At 34.1% G+C, this 19,876-nt stretch overlaps 1 non-coding gene across 1 annotated transcript; it reads left to right on the top strand.

Annotated features, from left to right (window-relative positions):
* The first annotated feature begins 17,037 nt into the window (after positions 1-17,037).
* Positions 17,038-17,144, top strand: LOC139886705 (small nucleolar RNA R71). Its single transcript, XR_011772578.1, has one exon. It is a non-coding gene; the product is annotated as a small nucleolar RNA R71 (small nucleolar RNA).
* The last annotated feature ends 2,732 nt before the right edge of the window (positions 17,145-19,876 follow it).

Genomic DNA, 19,876 nt, shown 5'->3' with positions numbered 1-19,876 from the left:
GTGGTGGAGCTTGGGGTTGTCTTTCAGCTAGTGCAGCAGCGACTCGCTCGTTAATCATTTCCTCAATTTGTGCCGCGGTGGGGATAGATCTCCCGTTGGCCATGATGTTCTATACAAACATTTTGACTCAAGTCAAAATCCATTATGCAAATAATAATAGTACATTATATAACAACCAACATGAAAACAGCACAACACATGTTGATTAAATAACGCAAGTAGATATAAGTACCACAAAACCATGAGATGATAACGTAAATAGAACACTTGCGCAAGAAGTAAGCAACACAAATTCCATTCATTAATGATAATAAGTTCATACATTACAATAAGTTCGTACATTACATAAGTGAAATATGAGATTACAAAAGAGATTACAATACAGAATCTAGTACAAAGTCCTACGGCGATGGTGGGTACAAGATGTCCAAAACATGAGCCAACTGCTCCTCGAGCTCAGTAACTCGAGTCTGGAGAATCTCAATCTCCCGTCTCATTTCCTCATTAGAGGAAGATGGTGGGGCAGGTGGCGCTGGCAGTGCAGGTGGAGCCGGTGGTGCTGAAGTGGATGGTCCGGCTCTGGGTGGAGACGGTAATATCTGTGGGTCGGCGGGGTACGGCACCAGCCGTTTACGAGCAGTGATCCTACGACGCCGACCATAAGCGTCAGTGACAGTACGACCAGGAATTATGCCAGCGAAGCGATACCGCTTCTTCGGCGGGGTAGAAGGTGCCTGAATCGGTCGGTCAGCGGGATCCTCCTCATCACTGGAGTCGTCAGATGAGGTGTCGTCTGAAGAAGCATCGGTGGAAGAACCGTCGTCTGAATCATGCGGTGGTGGCGTGGGTGGCTCAACATATCCGAAAGCGGCCAACATCTGTCGGTGTCGGCCTGGCGTAATCACGGCTAAGTGGCCGTCGGCAGTGCGTCGGCAAGGTGTGCGCCAGTGATTACGGAAGGGACCTTCCCCGAACTCCGCGGGGATCTCCATGCCACCAATGCGAGCCAGTTGCCTCGGGGGTCTGGAAGAAGACGCCGGGATAGGCACACTAGAGCTAGCTCCAGAACTAGAGGAGCCGGGGTCGCCAGTGGGTGTCGGGGCCGGAATGTCGGCAGCAGCAGCAGCAACAGGTGCAGCAGTGGGTGGAACAATGGGGCCTGAGCCGCTCGGGATGTCAGCAGGTGGAACGTCCGACATCTGAACAAGGAAAAATAAATTTTCCATGTCAGTATGTCATAAAGCAAGCAAATAATAGGCCAACAGTTTAAATCATGTATAACAATAAGTAGCATGGCAATATCAGTAATCGTACGAAACTAGCATGCAATCGAAAGCAAGTAATAGCATGTAGTAGTGATATCACGTAGTAGCATACGGCATATAGCAGTAACAGTAAGCAGCAGCATGCAGTAAGTTCAGCGGAAACAAGTAAACTAACAAGTTATAGATTAGCCCTATTAGTGAATCCTACTCGGGTCGGTCTTAGACTCACTAATGCATCCTAATTCCCTACAACCAATGCTCTGATACCAAATGTGACGCCCCGTACTAAATCATCATGTACGGACCATCATCAACAGGATCATTACAAGGTTAAGTACTATATGCGTTTTAAAAACAGAGTTTGCATTCATTAATAAAAGTGACGTCATAACATACGTCAATTGTTTTACAAATCAAAGTATGCTTCACTAAGTAGAAGCATTAAATAAGTGTACGTGACCATAATGGTCGTTACATAACATAAGTTCATAAGTAAAAAGTTTGAATGCAAGATAAGTAGTCATGCGAATACAACTCTAGGCAGCGGGTTCTACAGCACAACAAGTATGATAGCGGAAGCGACTTCAAGCACCTGAGAAAATACATGCTTAAAAAAGGTCAACACAAAGGTTGGTGAGCTATAGTTTAAGTATAACAGTAATGTAAGTAGGCCACGAGATTTCAGTGCTACAACGAGCGTTTCAAAAGTATGTAAAAGTATATGCTTAACCGTGGGCACCCGGTAACTAACTTAACGTTTAATGTACCCCCTTAAAGTGCACTTGGCAAGTGCGTATAACCTCGAAGTATTAAACACTCGTTAAATGCTAGCGCTACTAGCCCGAGTGGGGATGTCAAACCCTATGGATCCATATCTAAGATTCGCGTTCACGGTTCAAAAACCAATGATTAAACGTTACCGAGCTAAAGGGAATGTTTCTGCCGTTATATAACCCACACATATATTAGGTTAAGTACTCGTGCCTAGTATGTAAAACATAAAATCCGCATGCATTCTCAGTTCCCAAAATAAGTTAAAGTAAAAAGGGAATGCTATAACTCACAATGATTAGTAGTAATGGTAAGGTAGTAGTCGGAAAGTGGTGTGCAAGTAACGGTCCAAACGTCCTCAACCTAAGTCAAATAGCACTAAGTCAATAAGTCGTCTCAAAAGGTTTACAAGTACGTAATTAAGGTCATAAGGGTCATCATCAATCATCATTAAACAAAAGGTAACAAGTAAGACTCGTTTATGAAAGTCGTTTAAAACAAAGGCTGACTTCGGTCAGTCACCACAGCCTCTACCCTTACTGAATTAAGGTGAGACCAGTGGTCATGGCTCCGTCTATGAGTCCCTTAAGTGTGGTAAAATTTACAGAAGCAAACTCGTCTTGGTTTGACCGTGGCGACGGTCTAAGTGCGAGTAGGTCAGAAATTTCTGCACAACGTTAAAGGACATGGTAACGATCGGAGGGCCATAAATCCTAAACCGTAACTCGGATTAAGACGAGTCCTATATGAAAAGTTATCTACTCGAAAAGTTCTATCTAAAAATCAAGGTTAGAACAGCCCAGGTCTACTGGTCTGTTCCAGAAGCATCAGGTCAGTAGGTTTTGGACCGAACAGTGGGTTTTGGAGAGTTCCGGTTGTCTCGGTGCTTGATGTTCATCACGGTTCTCATTCTTGATGCGTATAGCTTCAAGTGTACAACTCGTTGATGTGTTAACATCATTTTGACCAAGGTTTGTCCATCATAACTCAAGTGCAAGTGTTGTAAGTGTTTGATGAACCAAGGTTACATCAAGGCTTAGTTTCAACACTTACATGAACTTTAGAAGTAAAAACAAGTTATAAACTTAAATCAACAACTAGTAAAGTGTATGTAAGCTTTATAGCTTTTGTTTATGACAATTTAAGAAGACCATAAGCTAGATAACTTAGATCTTTCAAAGGTATTTGAAGTTGTAACTTGTAAGTTACACTTCTATGTTCTTGAAACTCATAAGTTAACTTTTAAGTTCAAGAAGATTATGAGATCAAGTCTAACTTGTAGTTCTTGACCAAATAAACTAACAACATGTAAATAAGGTGCATAAAATGAAGTAAATAGCTAAGTAAACAAGTAATTATGTTCATGAGTTGCATACTTTAAAGATTCAAGCCTAAGCTTGATCTTTAAGGAAAGTAAACTTTAAAGTTTATTTCATGAATCACAAGTATGTCTTTAACACATGAACTTACAAACTTTGCAACAAAAGAAGTAGAAAACTAAATAAACAAGAAAATGGTTCATAGTTGCTCATACTTTTAAAGATTCAACCCAAGTTGATCTTTAAGTGAAGTAACTTTAAAGTTACTTCAAGAACTACAAGTAATGAGTTTCTACAACTAAGAACTTTAAATATTTTGAAACAAAATATGTAGAACATAACTAGATAGATTATGTTCTTGAATGTTCTTGATAAATACAAGATATAAGTGAAGAATCAAACTAAAGAGTTGATTCTTGAAACATGTAAAGAAAGACAAGTAAGTAAGTAAGTAAACAACTTAGTAATCTACAAGTAATTAAACTACAACAAGATTAAGTAACAAACAACAAAAGATGATGATGATTTTGATGATGAAGGCCACGGTTTTTATCAAACAAAAAGAGGAAGAACAAGTTCAAACTTACTTGCAAGAACTAGAGAAAGTGGAGAGAAAGTTGAGAGAAAAATGGAAGTAAGTAAAGTGTGTTTGAATGAGAGAGTGTTCTAATGAATCAAATGATAAAAGAAAATGAATTTTGGCTCCCATATTGCTTGGGAAACCGTCGGCCAGCAGCAAAGCAAAGGGGAAGGGAGAAGTTTGGTGGTCATTTGCATGGTAAAGCTCATAAAGTTGGATAATAAGGTGGTGTTCATGGGGATTATGTGCAACAAGACTCCAAATGGAAGTAACCAACTAGTTAAGCATGAAACTAGTACTTACAAGTAGCAAGGTGGGCTAATTAATCCATATAATAAGTAGGGTGGGCTTATGGGTCATTAATCAAGAGTCCATTAACTAATAAAGCCCAAGTAGTGAGTAGTTAGCAAGTAATCCACTTAAAAGTCCAAGTTAAGCCCAAGTAACTAACTAATTGCTTTAGTTAATTAAAATGATTAATAAAATTAATCATGAAGGTAAATAATACTTGAAAATATTATTCGTGCAAGTTCCGGGTGTCACAAAGACGTTTCGGGCATTTAAAGTTCAAGTACGGGCAATTAAAGCAACATGTAAATGTAATAACATACATTCGTTTAATCAAGCGTATTAATAATAATAATTATTAATAAATAACATTGGAAAAACCAGGGTTGTTACAGTATCATTCGATGAACTTTCAAGTGGGTTTTGAGTGGAAAACAAGTCGTACAGCTATAGCAGTAAACATTCAACCATTTGTGTTTGGTTCTTGTTGGGTTCGAACAGAAATAACGAAGCAAGAGACAGGAAACAAACAGAGAAACAGTTGACATTATTTGAGATGATGATCATGAGTGCTGGTGGTTTATATAGTGAGAAAATAGGAAAAGATAAAGAATATGGGAGTGAAGGTGGCGGTGGAGGTGCAGCTGTGATGGTGGTTTTTGTCAGCAATGGGTGATGGTGATTATGTTCGTGATCAAGTGGGTGTGAGGATGTTGGAAGATGGTTGTAAGGTGGCGAATTGTTGTGGTGGTTGGTGAGGTCCATGGTGGTGTTGAGCCGAATTTTGAAGATGGCGAGAAGTAGTGCTAGGGTGATGGAGCACGATGGAGTAATACATCATACGAAGTATGTATATAAATAAAGAAGAAGAAAACAAAACACGCGAGTTTTGATATGAGCAAATATGGCGAATTTCAAAAGTGATGAAAGGTGGTGTGAGGCTATTTGATCATGGTAAACGATGGTGGTTGTAGTGAGTTCTAAATGGTTTCAATAGAATCAGAAAACATTGATTAGTGTTAGTGGAAGGTTGTAGTTTCATGGTGGTGAAATGTTGCTTGGTGAAGATAGAAGTAGGGATAGAAGGAAATAAGTAAAGGTGATATATATATATCTATCTTGTGCAAGAATATATGTGTATACGTAATATAATTAAGATGCGTAAACTCCAAACACAGGAATCCATATCAATGATATGTAATATATATATATATATATATATATATATATATATATATATATATATATATATATATATATATATATATATATGGCTATATAAGATTCAGTGGGAGACAAGAATAATTATAAAACGGTAATAAAATCATTTGATTCCAATTTTGGTTCAATCGATTGAATTCAGAATTCAAAAACTTTAATAATAATAATATAATAATAATTATAATATAATTTAAAATATAAACGTGTGATTAAGTTAGCCATCGTATACTATTTCATTCACGGACTAAAATTTGTGCCCCGTTGATAAATCAGTGGTGGATAAAAGTCTTTCAGAAAAATCCCATATTTTTAAATTAACTATATTTATTTATTTTGGTCATTATGGTATAAAATTCGATCATTAATTTATTAAATAAAAATTACATCAACTGTCCCTCTCATTTATCGGTGAAATATAAAAAGTGTTAAAACTTAACAAATAGTTCCTAAATACATTTTTAATAAGCCTAAAATTTATAGAACTCATTTTCGTATCACCGTTTATTTTAAAATTACAAAAGTTTGAATTTAACTTGCTTAATATCAATCGCAACATCAAACGAGTATTACAATCATTTAATATTTATTTTTAATATACTTTATTTATATAGATGTGTTTGTAAATAATAATTATCATAATATCATATTATTATTTTATTTTACATAATTAATTTTAATAACAACAACATATAATATTTCAAATTATATTTTCAATTATTATATATATATATATATACACACACACATATCTATTTACAATTAATTGTTCGTGAATCGTCGAAACTGGTCGAAGGTCAAATGATTTCATAAAATAGTTCAAAAATTTTGAAATTCAATTTAGTAGACTTTGCTTATCATGTCGAAACCATATAAAGATTAAGTTTAAATTTGGTCAAAAATTTTCGGGTCGTCACAGTACCTACCCGTTAAAGAAATTTCGTCTCGAAATTTGATTAGAATGGTCATGGTTGACAATAATTATGTTTTCATGACGCATACGAGCTAGAAATTAGAGTTTTATCATCAGCGAGTAATATGGATAAAACAATTTGTTTAAGTGAAGTATACGAGTGAAGTTATCACAAAAGAGTGAAATGAGAAAATAACGTTTCGTCATATCTCTTGACGTAGATACAGTTGATTTTCGGAATTCAAGGGATTTAGAGAAAATATTTGTAATAAGATTTAGTTCTTCGGTAATTAAGGAAATTAGAATCCTCTTTGGTTAAATGCGATGATCTGTCTCGATTGCTCTGTCTGATGTTTCACTATAAATACACCCTTCTCATTTCCTTTATATTTTGGAGTTCCATCCTTTTGTTTTCTATTCTTGACTTTAAGTCAAGCGAATGATGGTCTAGAATTCGTAGGTATGAAGTTTCGAATGAACATGTCTAACGTTCTAAGAGAGAAATTGTAATAACATGATCTTGATTGGTTAAATTACCAGAATTCAAGAGAAAAGATAGAATTATCAGGAAGATATATTCTTGATATGTTTGGAGATTAAGTAGAATGTAAGAGTCATATAACATGGTACATGATGACGTTATGGTATGTGAATCATCACTTTCCATTGGAAACTCAGCATGACTTACTGTAATATAATCACATTGATCAAGTGTCATTATATTATAGTAATTCATGCTTCAGTTCCCAACATTACTTCAAAAATATTCAAATTTTAAACTTGAATTTTTCAGAATTTAGAAACTACAATAGTTTCCTTTCCGTTGTAACACAGATAGGGCGAAGAGATAAATGATTTCAGATAAGAATAGTTATGAAAATATCGTCAGAAATATGGAAGATATTTATAATGAAAGGTACGATGATATCTTAGAATTTTTAGAATCATAGTGTGATGAAGAAATTCATTCACAATGATTTAAAGCAATTAAGAAGTAAGGTATTGGCTAAAAATTTCATCAGAAACAGAATCATCAGGATTCTTTGAAGGCAGATTTAGTCTTTATGATTTGTCCATAGCCTCCTTCATGGTTTGCTCAATTCGTTTTCCAGTTTCAAACCTTCCCTTTTTCTGAGCTTTGCCAACATACTATTCTTTATCATCAACTTCCGACGGTTAAGGTCGTTTACAATTTTTGCTGCTTAATTCAGCTTTTTCAACATTCCGAGTATTGATCCGCAGACTGGTGCTTTTCAGAATTTCAGGATGGAAGATCATAATTCTAAGAGATAAATGTTATATGTATTCATATAACTGTTGATGTAGAAACATTGCGAGATTCAAAATACTGACTTTCTAATTCCCGGTAATTGGTATGGTTATTCTCGTTACAAGATGTGGATGAGTATATGATAAGGTTTCAACGAATATAACGATTCTTCGGAAAGTCAGAGATCAATGAAGTTGCTGATAAGTTTACTGCTAATATGGTGGAATATAAACGGTTCCCCGGTAACGATGATGAAAGGCAAACTTATATATCAAGGTTATAATAAGGCTAATCCAAATGAAAAGTCGAAGTTGACTTGCTGGAGCTGTGACAAAATTGGCTAATTTGGAGAGAGATTGTAAAGTTATTTTCAGTAATAACAACGCCAAAGGAGGTAGCATAGATACGTGTTAAACGTTTACTCAGGTTTCGAGTGTTTTCAGGTGCATAACTATATGCATAAATCTTTTCTTCCGTAGATGAAGTGCGGTTAGTTTATCCTCTCGATTGATGTGTTTTCAAGAATCATGAAAGATTGGAACGCAGATTGTAATCGTCAAGATACAAATGAAGTTTAAGATGAAATCAAGTGGCAAACTTGAAGAAATGCTTAGTTTGATATGTTATAATCAATATTTTAATTCATTTTAATTGTCCAATATTGGTAGTCCACAGTTAGTAATTCAATAATTCATATATATAATATTCGAAATAATTAATACCTATCGTAATCCATTGTAAACATGTCTCAGACTCGATCACAACTCAAAGTATATATATTATTTTAGAATCAACCTCAACCCTGTATAGCTAACTCGAGCATTACTACATATAGAGTGTCTATGGTTATTCCAAATAATATATATAGATGCGTCGATATGATATGTCAAAACCTTGTATATGTGTCCCGATATTTAAAATGCGTAATTAACAGTATTTAAATGACGATAAATAAAGTGCGTAAAATAAATAACAGAAATTAAATGACAATAAATAAAATTGCTAGAACTAAATTGCGATAAAATAAATTGCGATAATTAAAATGTAATAAGGAATTAGCAGTTAGCTAGGAACAGTTAGCTAGGATTTTGTTAGCGTGGATTCTTAACAAAATTTCTCATAGTTAATTTGTTTGTTTCTAACAAATTTTATTTTGTCCAATGTTTTCTTCATTATGCCACTTGTTGGATTCTGATAGGTCAAAATCCAAATATGAAATTAAATGAAAATGGTTATTCTGCGGTGAACGGATACATATATCTGTAGATGTAAGTAGGATAGTAAATGATTGTTGAATCAGATTCGAAGAATGTACAGTGTAACTTATTAATGTGAAATCTAAATATTCCTCGGTTATTACCTACCTGTTAAAATATTTTCACCATTAACAGTTTGTACGAAAGAATTTTTAATTACAATCTTTGTGAAAATATACTTACATATATATTTTCTTCAGATGTAATCATGGATTTAATGAGTTAATATAGTATTAAACTCATTTGGTTTACCGTCAAAACTAGAATACATAATCTCTATAACATTAGAGATTACATAATCGCCATGAAGAACGAAGATAATTGATGTAGAACGATACGTAGAATGATGATTATACTCGAGGTACAGAATGAGATGTTGAGTCATGGATTGTTGATGGTACTGGTGCTGTTACTGATGGTACTATTGGTGTCGATGATGTTGTTGAAGCTGGTAAATTTTGCACCATATTCTCCAAAAATCATTACTCAGGCGCGAAGCTCGTTGACTTCTTCGATTACTTCGGGATGATTGTCAGTAAGAATGAGTGAATGAATAAGGTTTAGAATCTGAGATAGTATGTAATTGTGACGAGATATTCGAGAAATGAGGGTGAAAATGGTATTTTGGACTGGTTCACCGGTAAGTGCTTCAGGTTCTTCGCCAAGAGGTGAATTTGGTTGATGGAATGGATCACCTTCTTTTTTTCTACAATGATTAAGTAGGCTTCGAACCCATCAGATGAATTGGAGATGGATGATTGGTTGATTCATTCTGGTGACACTGCTTTCGGAGCTTAGGTGAAACTCCATATCGGAATAGCTGTCGGAATCCGAGGAATTCGAATTGGTTGAGGGATTCATCACGTACGATCAGATGAAGGATTTTTTGATAAGAAATAGATTATAGGATGTAGATTAGTACCCTTCAATACATAATTTGCATATGCATATATAATACTAAAATCACATAAGTTACGGAGGAATCTACGAAAGCTGTCAAGCAAAGGTAACAATAACAGATACGCTAAGATATGAATTTATCTATACACTGTCTATGCAATAGAGGCAGTAAGATGTGCCTAGACTTTAAGGATGATAAGCAATTAATTTTCAACAATAAATGATAAGCAAAACTTTTGACATGTAGACATGGTCGAAGTCCAGACCACTAATGCATCTAAACAACAATCAGTTAGACACACTAATGCAAGACCTGGTTCGCTAAGACCACCGCTCTGATACCAACTTTAATGACCAGTCCTAATCCATCTGGATGAATACATTACATTTGGTTACATCGCGAGGTACTTGACCTCTATATGATACATTTTACAAACATTGCATTCGTTTTTAAAAGACAAACTTTCATCACATCGCATACCATTTCATAATATATCCAACTATAAATGAATTAATAATATTCTTGATGAACTCAACGACTCGAATGCAACGTCTTTTGAAATATGCCATGAATGACTCCAAGTAATATCTTTAAAATGAGCAAATGCACAGCGGAAGATTTCTTTCAAACCTGAGAATAAACATGCTTAAAAGTGTCAACTAAAAGGTTGGTGAGTTCATTAGTTTATCATAAACAATCATTTCCATTATTTTAATAGACCACAAGATTTTTATTTCCATTTCTCATAAATAAACATCCCATACATAGAGATAAAAAAATCATTCATATGGATTGAACACCTGGTAATCGACCTTAACAAGATGCATATAGAATATCCCCATCATTTCGGGACTCCCTACGAAAATGATAAATTCGAAGTACTAAAGCATCCAGTACTTTGGATGGGGCTCGTTGGGCCCGATAGATCTATCTTTAGGATTCACGTCAATTAGGGTGTCTGTTCCCTAATTCTTAGATTACCAGACTAAAAGGGGAATATTCGATTTCGATCATTCAACCATAGAATGTAGTTTTAATTACTTGTGTCTATTTCATCAAACATTTATAAAAGCGCATGTATTCTCAGTTCCAAAAATATATATTGCAAAAGCATTTAAAAATGGAGCAAATGAAACTCACTATACGATATCTTGTAGTAAAATTTGCATACGACGAACTGAACAATGTAGGGTTGGCCTCGGATTCACGAACCTATTATTCAATCATGTATAATTAATACATGTAATGGTAATCGAACAAATATATATATTATTAGTGGTTTTATTTGTTATTTTATATCATATGTTTTATTAATAACTTAATTAGATATATTTATCTTTATATAGATAATTAACATTTATTACAAAAGTATTAATATGATTAGATTTTATGTCCTAAATATATTTTTATATAGAAAATCTTCATTTGATATTTTAATAGTAATAATAATAATAATGATAAAAATAATACTAATTATGATAAGAATTATGATAATTCTAATAATAATAATAATAATGATAATTTTAATATTAATGATAAAGATAGTACTAATAATAAAAATTGTTTGTAATGATAATACTAATAACGTTTAATGATGATACTAATAATTATGATATAATTTTGTTAATAATAATAAATAATCTAACAATACTAACAATAATAATAATAATAATAATTAATAATAATAATAATAATAATAATAATAATAATAATAATAATAATAATAATAATAATAATAATAATAATAATAATAAAAGGGGTACAACCTTTGAAGAAAGGGATTTTAAAAAATAAAACGCCATTCCCCGGACTCAAACCCGCGACCTCTCGTTCAATAGACACATGCTCAACCACTGCTGCGCTTGTTACATTCATGTAATATTTCGCTCGTTTAAATATCTAACTATAAGAACTGGTTATCGTCTTTTCTACTAACATCATCACAATCATCATCTCATCAACCCCATATCAACCATCATCGAAATCATCATATCAGTATCATCATCGTCTCGCTAACATCGTGTCATTAACATCATTCACATCGTATCATCATCAACATCATTCACATCGTATCATTATTTCCTAATTATTACGATCACATTATCATCATCATGATCATTGTATAATCATCATATCGTGATCTCTTCAAACCGTCATCATCTTCCTATATCTAGTCTACTATTCATTATCATCACCGTCTAGTAAACCGTAACCATCTTCCTTCATCATCATCTCATTCATCTAATCATCATCTAACTCACTCTCATAACATCATGCATCGTAATCTTAACCCCCATTAACACTTTCATGACTTATCATCATCATCATCTTAATTATCTTATTATTATCATAAACACTTTATCATCACTATGTAGATTGTCCTCTTCATGCTTCTTTAACAGGAACAGAAGCATATAGCTACAACATCATTAACCTTTGCCTAAAACGTCGATATTGAATCATCCTTGAATTATCAAGTGGATCAACTGTTTGAACTATTGAGCCCATTCCATATAACTCAACCCACTAACAAAAGCCCAACAGAGATAAAACAACCCAACAAACAAACTCAATTAACAAGCCCAAAATTTTTTATATACGGCCTGTTTGGATTTCATGAAGCCCGATTGAAACAAACAAAAAAAATGCAGCAACCTAGATTTGATCGGGTCATCAAAGTAGTCCAGCCTGTTTATTCTATCTAGTAAATATATGAGGTAGTATACTCCATGAAACTCCATGTCACTAGTTTAAAAAGGATCATATCAAGTAAATAAATAAATAAAAAAAACACCTCCTTTCCTTGTCTCATTTTGGTAGGCTTCCACTCACATAAAATAACAATAAAAAACACATTCAATCATATAGGAAGTGGGTTTTCTTTTGAGGAATTGTCGGCCATACAGTACGCAATATAATACAATAAAAATTGTATCATTCGATGAACTTTCAAATGGGTTTTGAGTGGAAAACAAGTCGTACAGCTATAGCAATAAACATTCAACCATTTGTGTTTAATTCTTGTTGGGTTCGAATAGAAATAACAAAGCAAGAGACAGGAAACGAACAGAGAAACAGTTGACATTATTTGAGATGATGATCATGAGTGTTGGTAGTTTATATAGCGAGAAAATAGGAAAAGATAAAGAATATGGGAGTGAAGGTGATCGTGGAGGTGAAGCTGTGATGGTGGTTTTTGTCAACAATGGGTGATGGTGATTATGCTCGTGATCAAGTGGGTGTGAGGATGTTGGAAGATGGTTGTAAGGTGGTGAATTGTTGTGGTGGTTGGTGAGGTCCATGGTGGTGTTGAGCCAAATTTTGAAGATGGCTAGAAGTAGTGCTAGGTTGATGGAGCACGATGGAGAAATACATCATACAAAGTATGTATATAAATAAAGAAGAAGAAAAGAAAACACACGAGTTTTGATATGAGCAAATATGGCGAATTTCAAAAGTGATGAAAGGTGGTGTGAGGCTATTTGATCATGGTAAACGATGGTGGTTGTAGCAAGTTCTAAATGGTTTTAATAGAATCAGAAAACATTGATTAGTGTTAGTGGAAGGTTGTAGTTTCATGGTGGTGAAATGTTGTTTGGTGAAGATAGAAGTAGGGATAGAAGGAAATAAGTAAAGGTGATATATATATCTATCTTGTGCAAGAATATATGTGTATACGTAATATAATTAAGATGCGTAAACTCCAAACACAGGAATCCATATCAATGATATGTAATTTATTTATATATATATATATATATAAATTTGGCTGCATAAGATTCAGTGGGAGACAAGAATAATTATAAAACAGTAATAAAATCATTTGATTCCAATTTTGGTTCAATCGATTGAATTCAGAATTCAAAAACTTTAATAATAATAATATAATAATAATTATAATATAATTTAAAATATAAACGTGTGATTAAGTTTGCCGTCGTCTACTATTTCATTCACGGACTAAAATTCTTGCTCTGTTGATAAATCAGTGGCAGATAAAAGTCTTTCAGAAAAATTCCATATTTTTAAATTAACTATATCTATTTATTTTGGTCATTATGGTATAAAATTCGATCATTAATTTATTAAATAAAAATTACATCAACTGTCCCTCTCATTTATGGGTGAAATATAAAAAGTGTTAAAACTTAACAAATAGTTCCTAAATACATTTTTAATAAGCCTAAAATTTATAGAACTCATTTTCGTATCACCGTTTATTTTAAAATTACATAAGTTTGAATTTAACTTGCTTAATATCAATCGAAACATCAAACGAGTATTACAATCATTTAATATTTATTTTTAATATACTTTATTTATATAGATGTGTTTGTAAATAATAATTATCATAATATCATATTATTTTTTTATTTTACATAATTAATTTTAATAACAACAACATATAATATTTCAAATTATATTTTCAATTATTATATATATATATATATATATATATATATATATATATATATATATATATACACACACATATCTATTTATAATTAATTATTTGTGATTCGTCGAAACTGGTCGAAGGTCAAATGATTTCATAAAATAGTTCAAAAATTTTGAAATTCAATTTAGTAGACTTTGCTTATCATGTCGACACTATATAACGATTAATTTTAAATTTGGTCGAAAATTTCTGGGCCGTCACAGTATTCCCACCCTTTTTGGGCACCACTTACACGAGACTCGCCCATGGTGAATCTGATATTTGGTAGATAAGGCCCGCGTCCGACAATTTAATCACTTCATTTTTAACTACCTCTTTCATGTTTGGGTTAAGCCTCCGTTGTCTTTGGATAACCAGTTTAAAATTCTCTTCTATGAGGATTTTGTGTGTGCAATATAATGGATTGATCCCCGGGATGTCCGTGGTGTTCCATGCTATGGCCGTGTGATGGGACTTAAGAAGTGAAACAAGTTGTGTCTTTTAGTCTTGGGTGAGTCTTAAAGAGATAATCACCAGAAGTTAGTTTGCTTCCTTGAGATAAGTATATTCAAGCTGCTCGGGGAGCTCTTTTAGCTCAAGAGTGGGAGGTTCTTCCAATGAAGACTTGATTCGAAATCTATCTTCGTTAGAAATAGCCTCAAATGACTCTTCCCGAGTAGTCTCACAATCAAATTCACTTTCATCAACATTAACATTATCAAATCCCTAAAGTCGGCCTCTAAATCCACAATTTCATTATTACAAAGTGGGTTGAACCCGGTGGTATCAACCTCTAAAAGCTTTTCAAGCTCTTCATCTACACAAAGGTCAATATGGTCAAAGGCATAACACTCATCATCATCGGTGTTACTCGGGTGCTTCATAGCTTCCCGGATATTGATAATCACATGCTCTTCACCAACTCCAATGTTGAGTTGGTTGCGTTGTACCAAAATGATGGTGTCAGCGGTCGCTAAAAATGGTCTTCGTAAGATGAGGGAAACTTGAAGGTCCTCCTTCATTTCCAAGATTATAAAATCAACCGGGAACACCAAGGTATCAATGCTAACCAAGATGTCCTTGGCGATGCCAATAGCGGTATCAAATGAATGGTTGGCCAATCTTATCCTAATTCGGGTCAGCTTAAGAGGTCCAAGGCCAAGTCTTTCGTAAAGTGAATGGGGAATTAGATTAATGCTTGCACCCAAGTCGGCAAGTGCATTGAACAATTCCAAGTCACCAAACTTGCAAGGGAAATCAAATTTTCCCAGATCTCCTTACTTTTTAGGAATCCTTGGCCTCGATGCAAGAATCTTATTGCACTCCTCTTCAATAAAGAAAGATGATTCATCATGATATTTACCCCTTTGAGATATTAGCTCCTTGATAAAACAAACGTAGTTCGGCATCCCTTTTAGCACATCGGTAATTGGCAAGTTGACCGAAACATTTTTCATCATATATTGAAACTTTTTGTATTGTGCCGCCAACTTGTCTTTCTTTAAAGCTTTCGGATATGGCACCGTTCTTGTAGCCTTCAAAGGTTCATTACTCTTTGTCTTACTCTTGTCATCATTACCTTTAACTCCAGTTGAGTCGACCTTTTCTTTACCCTTCTCCTTACTAACTTCGATCGCTTCTTCAATAAAACTTGGTAGTGGTTCTTGGGTGATAAAGGGTTGTGGATGGGGATCTTTAATTCCTTCATTCAAGGTTAAACCGCTTCGAGTGGTTATAGCATTGACATTCTCATTTCGGCTTGGGTGGTTAAGGTTTTGATTGGTGCTTTTAATTAGAATGACCCTTGTTTTATTATTGTGTTGGTTTTGGTTGTTTCGGGTATTGTTGTAGTTATTGTTCGGGTTGACTTGAGTGTTTGAAGGCAAAGTACCTTGAGGTCTTTCGGCAACTTGGTTTGAAAGTCTTCCAACGGTGCCTCCTAGGTTTTGAAATGAAGCTTGTTGATATTTTAATTATTGCTTTAAGAACTCGTTCTCCTTCAACAAGAATGCTTCGGTTGTTTCCGCCTTGTTTATGTAATTTTGCATGATTTCTTCTAGACTCTTTGAAGGTTGGGATTGTTGAGTTTATTGTTGAGGTTGTTGATTGTAACCTTGGTTATTTTGTGGCTGACTATAACCTTGGTTGTTTTGATAATTCGAATTGGGTTGATTGTTGTAAGGTTGTTGGTTTTGTGATTGGCAATTGTTGTTTCGGTTTTGGTAATAGTTTGTATTGTAACCTTGGTTTCGGTTTTGATTGGTAAATCCGTGTGGTGGATTGGTTTGAGAGTTGAATAAGACTTGCTTTTGGTTAGGGTTGTAGTAGCTTTGATTCGACTGATATGAATTGTTGCCTTGGTTTGATGATCCACCCCTTTGATAGTTTTGATTACTCGAATAGTTTACATGAGCATCCGAATTCATGGGAATATCTTCCAAATCAATATGGTTGCATTTTGTTGATTTGTGGACAATTCTTTATGAGATGTGGGCCATCACACCTTTCACAACCTAATTGCATTGCGACTATCGATTGTTGTAGCTTCTTCAACTCTTTCCCATACATTTGAAATTAATTGTTTAAGCTTGCAAGCGTGATTTGACCGTTATTACTCTCCACTTGAGCTACATTTTTTCTTGGTAAATCTCGAGGTGAAGGGGCCCATTCGTAAGTATTAACCGAGATGTCTTCTAACAAAGTTTCGGCCGCATTTGGTGATTTATACATAAACACTCCTCCCGTAGAGGAATTAAGATGTTGTCTAGTCAAAGGAGTAGTATCCCGGTAGAATGTGTTGATGTACTCCTTCTTTGTCAAACCATGTGGTGGGCAAGCTCTTAGCATCTTTTTGAAACGTATCCATGCATCATACAAAGACTCATCACTCTGTTGAGTGAATGCATTAATCTCCATTCTAAGTCGTTCCGCCTTTGATGGTGGAAAGAAATGATTGATAAAAATGTCGTTTAAATCTTGAAAAGTCCTAATCGAATCGGGAGGTAAATTACTTAACCAAGCTTTCACATCACCTTGAAGAGTAAAGGGGAATGCCCTTAACTTATAAGCATCATCAGTAACATCCTTGTTCTTATAGATATCACAAATGTCGTTAAATTGTTGAAGGTGCTCGAAAGGATTCTCCTCTATTAACCCATGAAATAACATATCTTTGATCATTGCAAAGAAATTACCCTCGATCTTCCAATTATCGGCCCCGATAGGCAGCTTAGTAATAGCCGAAGGCACCACCGTAGGTGCAACCAACCTAGCGTTCCACATCGGCATGTCATTTTGATCATTTAGTTATTCTTGATTAACCGGTGGTGGGTTGTTGGGAATACCATGTCCGAATGGATTCTCCTCATTGTGAATTGGTTGACCGTTACCGTCCATCTTTTCTAAACAAAACGACAAAACCTCAAAATTTTTCCTTAATACCCTTTCTTCTTTATGCTTGTAAACCCCGTGAACATGTTTCTCCGGATCAAAAAATGGATGTGCAAATTCTTGATCCTTTTGGGATCTCCTTTTCATACACCAAAATACCTAACCTTCAATCACAACACAAACACAAACGGTTTTCCAAACACAAAATATATAAAAACAAGAAAAGTAACTTTTGCAAGGATAAATCCTTACAAAAGGATCGAATGATTAAAAGATTAAGACAAAGATACAACTAGCTAACCGCTCCCCAACAGCGGCGCCAAGAAGTGTGATGCTCGTTTCACAAACATATATTTAACTTCAAAATTTATACTTAAACGTAGACTCAACTATGTGACAAGCATACGAGAAACAATTACTCAGAAGTTGCAATTAATAAGTTTTCCGTTTAAGGTTCGTCCCAAGAGAATGATGAATGCTAGTTGAATCGATGAAAACTCATAATCATCCTAAGGTTTGTTTGATTGGGGGTTTGAATTTTAGATATTAAGAAAACTATTGCATTTTAAACTAAGAACTAAGAGTGATTAATTAAATATCAATATTAAAGGCATGTACACTTGCTTAATCCACTTGAAGCATTCGGGTTGTTCTTTTATTCACTTAAGGTCAAATTGTGCTCAAACATTAGACTAGTATCCCTATTAGGTGTTATTGTGATCAAATCAATACTTGCAAATTCCCATAAGCTTATACCAATTGATCTTAGTTAAATCATGCAATTATCACAAGTACTTAGCCTAGGTTAAAGTCTCCTAAAACCTTTTGATAATCAAAATCCCTTAAGAAAACCAAAATTCACTATGTTGACTAAGGACCAATTGAAAATCAATCCAAATCGAGACCCCAATCCCTTGAAAGCCTAAATTTGATTGTCTAGATCACCTAAGTGTTGAAGTACAAATTGCTTCACTAATCAAATCCCTTTGAAAGCCACGCAACTCATATAATCAAAGTAAAGTCCAAAACAATCATAGCAAAGGATCTTTTGACTAATTCTAATGACAAATCACAATCAGCAAACTAATAGATTCATTTAAACAGAATCATCAACATCAATATGAATAACCCTTAGCTATCAAGCTTCATTAACAAGTGTACATAATAAAATCTAGCCAATCATGCCTAGAACTAGATCAATACAATCAAATAAAGTAAATCTAAACATGATTAAGCAATAAACAAGAGTAGATTGTACCAAACTTAAGAAATTACAAAAGTTCTAAATGAAGAAGATGAAGATGATGAAGAACAAGCCCTAGATCTTCATCCAATCTTCAAATCCTTGATGTAGAATGGAATGGATGATGGAAACTTGATGAAAACCTTAATAAAATAGCTATTAAACTGAAAGGACCCGTTCATATACATTATAAACAATTCACAATAGTTGATTACATCACGAGGTATTTGACCTCTATATGATACGTTTTACAAACATTGCATTCGTTTTTAAAAGACAAACTTTCTTTACATCAAAAATTGACGGCATGCATACCATTTCATATTACATCCAACTATAATTGACTTAATATTAATCTTGATGAACTCAACGACTCGAATGCAACGTCTTTCAAAGTATGTCTTGAATGACTCCAAGTAATATCCTTAAAATGAGCTAATGCACATCGGAAGAATTCTTTAATACCTGAGAATAAACATGCTTTAAAGTGTCAACCAAAAGGTTGGTGAGTTCATTAATTTATCATAATCCATCATTTCCGTAATAGTAATAGACCACAAGATTTCAGTTTCTATAAATATCCGTACACTAGCAAGTGTATAAAAGTATTCTATAAGTTGTAGGCACCCGGTAACAAGCTTTAACGTTAATGTTTTACCCTCTAAAGTACACCAAATCAGGTGTGTTTAAAATAACCTCGAAGTACTAAAGCATCCCATAGTCAGGATGGGGTTTGTCAGACCCAATAGATCTATCTTTAGGATTCGCGCCTACCGCACATAGACAAGTAGTTTAATGTTACCAAGCTAAGGGTATATTTCTGGTTTAAACCCACATAGAATTAGTTTTAGTACTTGTGCCTATTTCGTAAAACATTTATAAATCAGCGTATGTATTCTCAGCCCAAAAATATATATAAAAAGGGAGCGAATGAAACTCACAATACTGTATTTCGTAGCAATTATGTATATGACGGCACTGAACAAGTGCAGTGTTTGTCTCGGATTCACGAACCTATATTAAG

Source organism: Rutidosis leptorrhynchoides, chromosome 1 (assembly GCF_046630445.1).
Source record: "Rutidosis leptorrhynchoides isolate AG116_Rl617_1_P2 chromosome 1, CSIRO_AGI_Rlap_v1, whole genome shotgun sequence".
In the NCBI taxonomy this organism is placed as follows: domain Eukaryota; kingdom Viridiplantae; phylum Streptophyta; class Magnoliopsida; order Asterales; family Asteraceae; genus Rutidosis; species Rutidosis leptorrhynchoides.
Note: the sequence above shows the minus strand (reverse complement) of the source record. Positions and strands in the feature narration are given on the sequence as shown.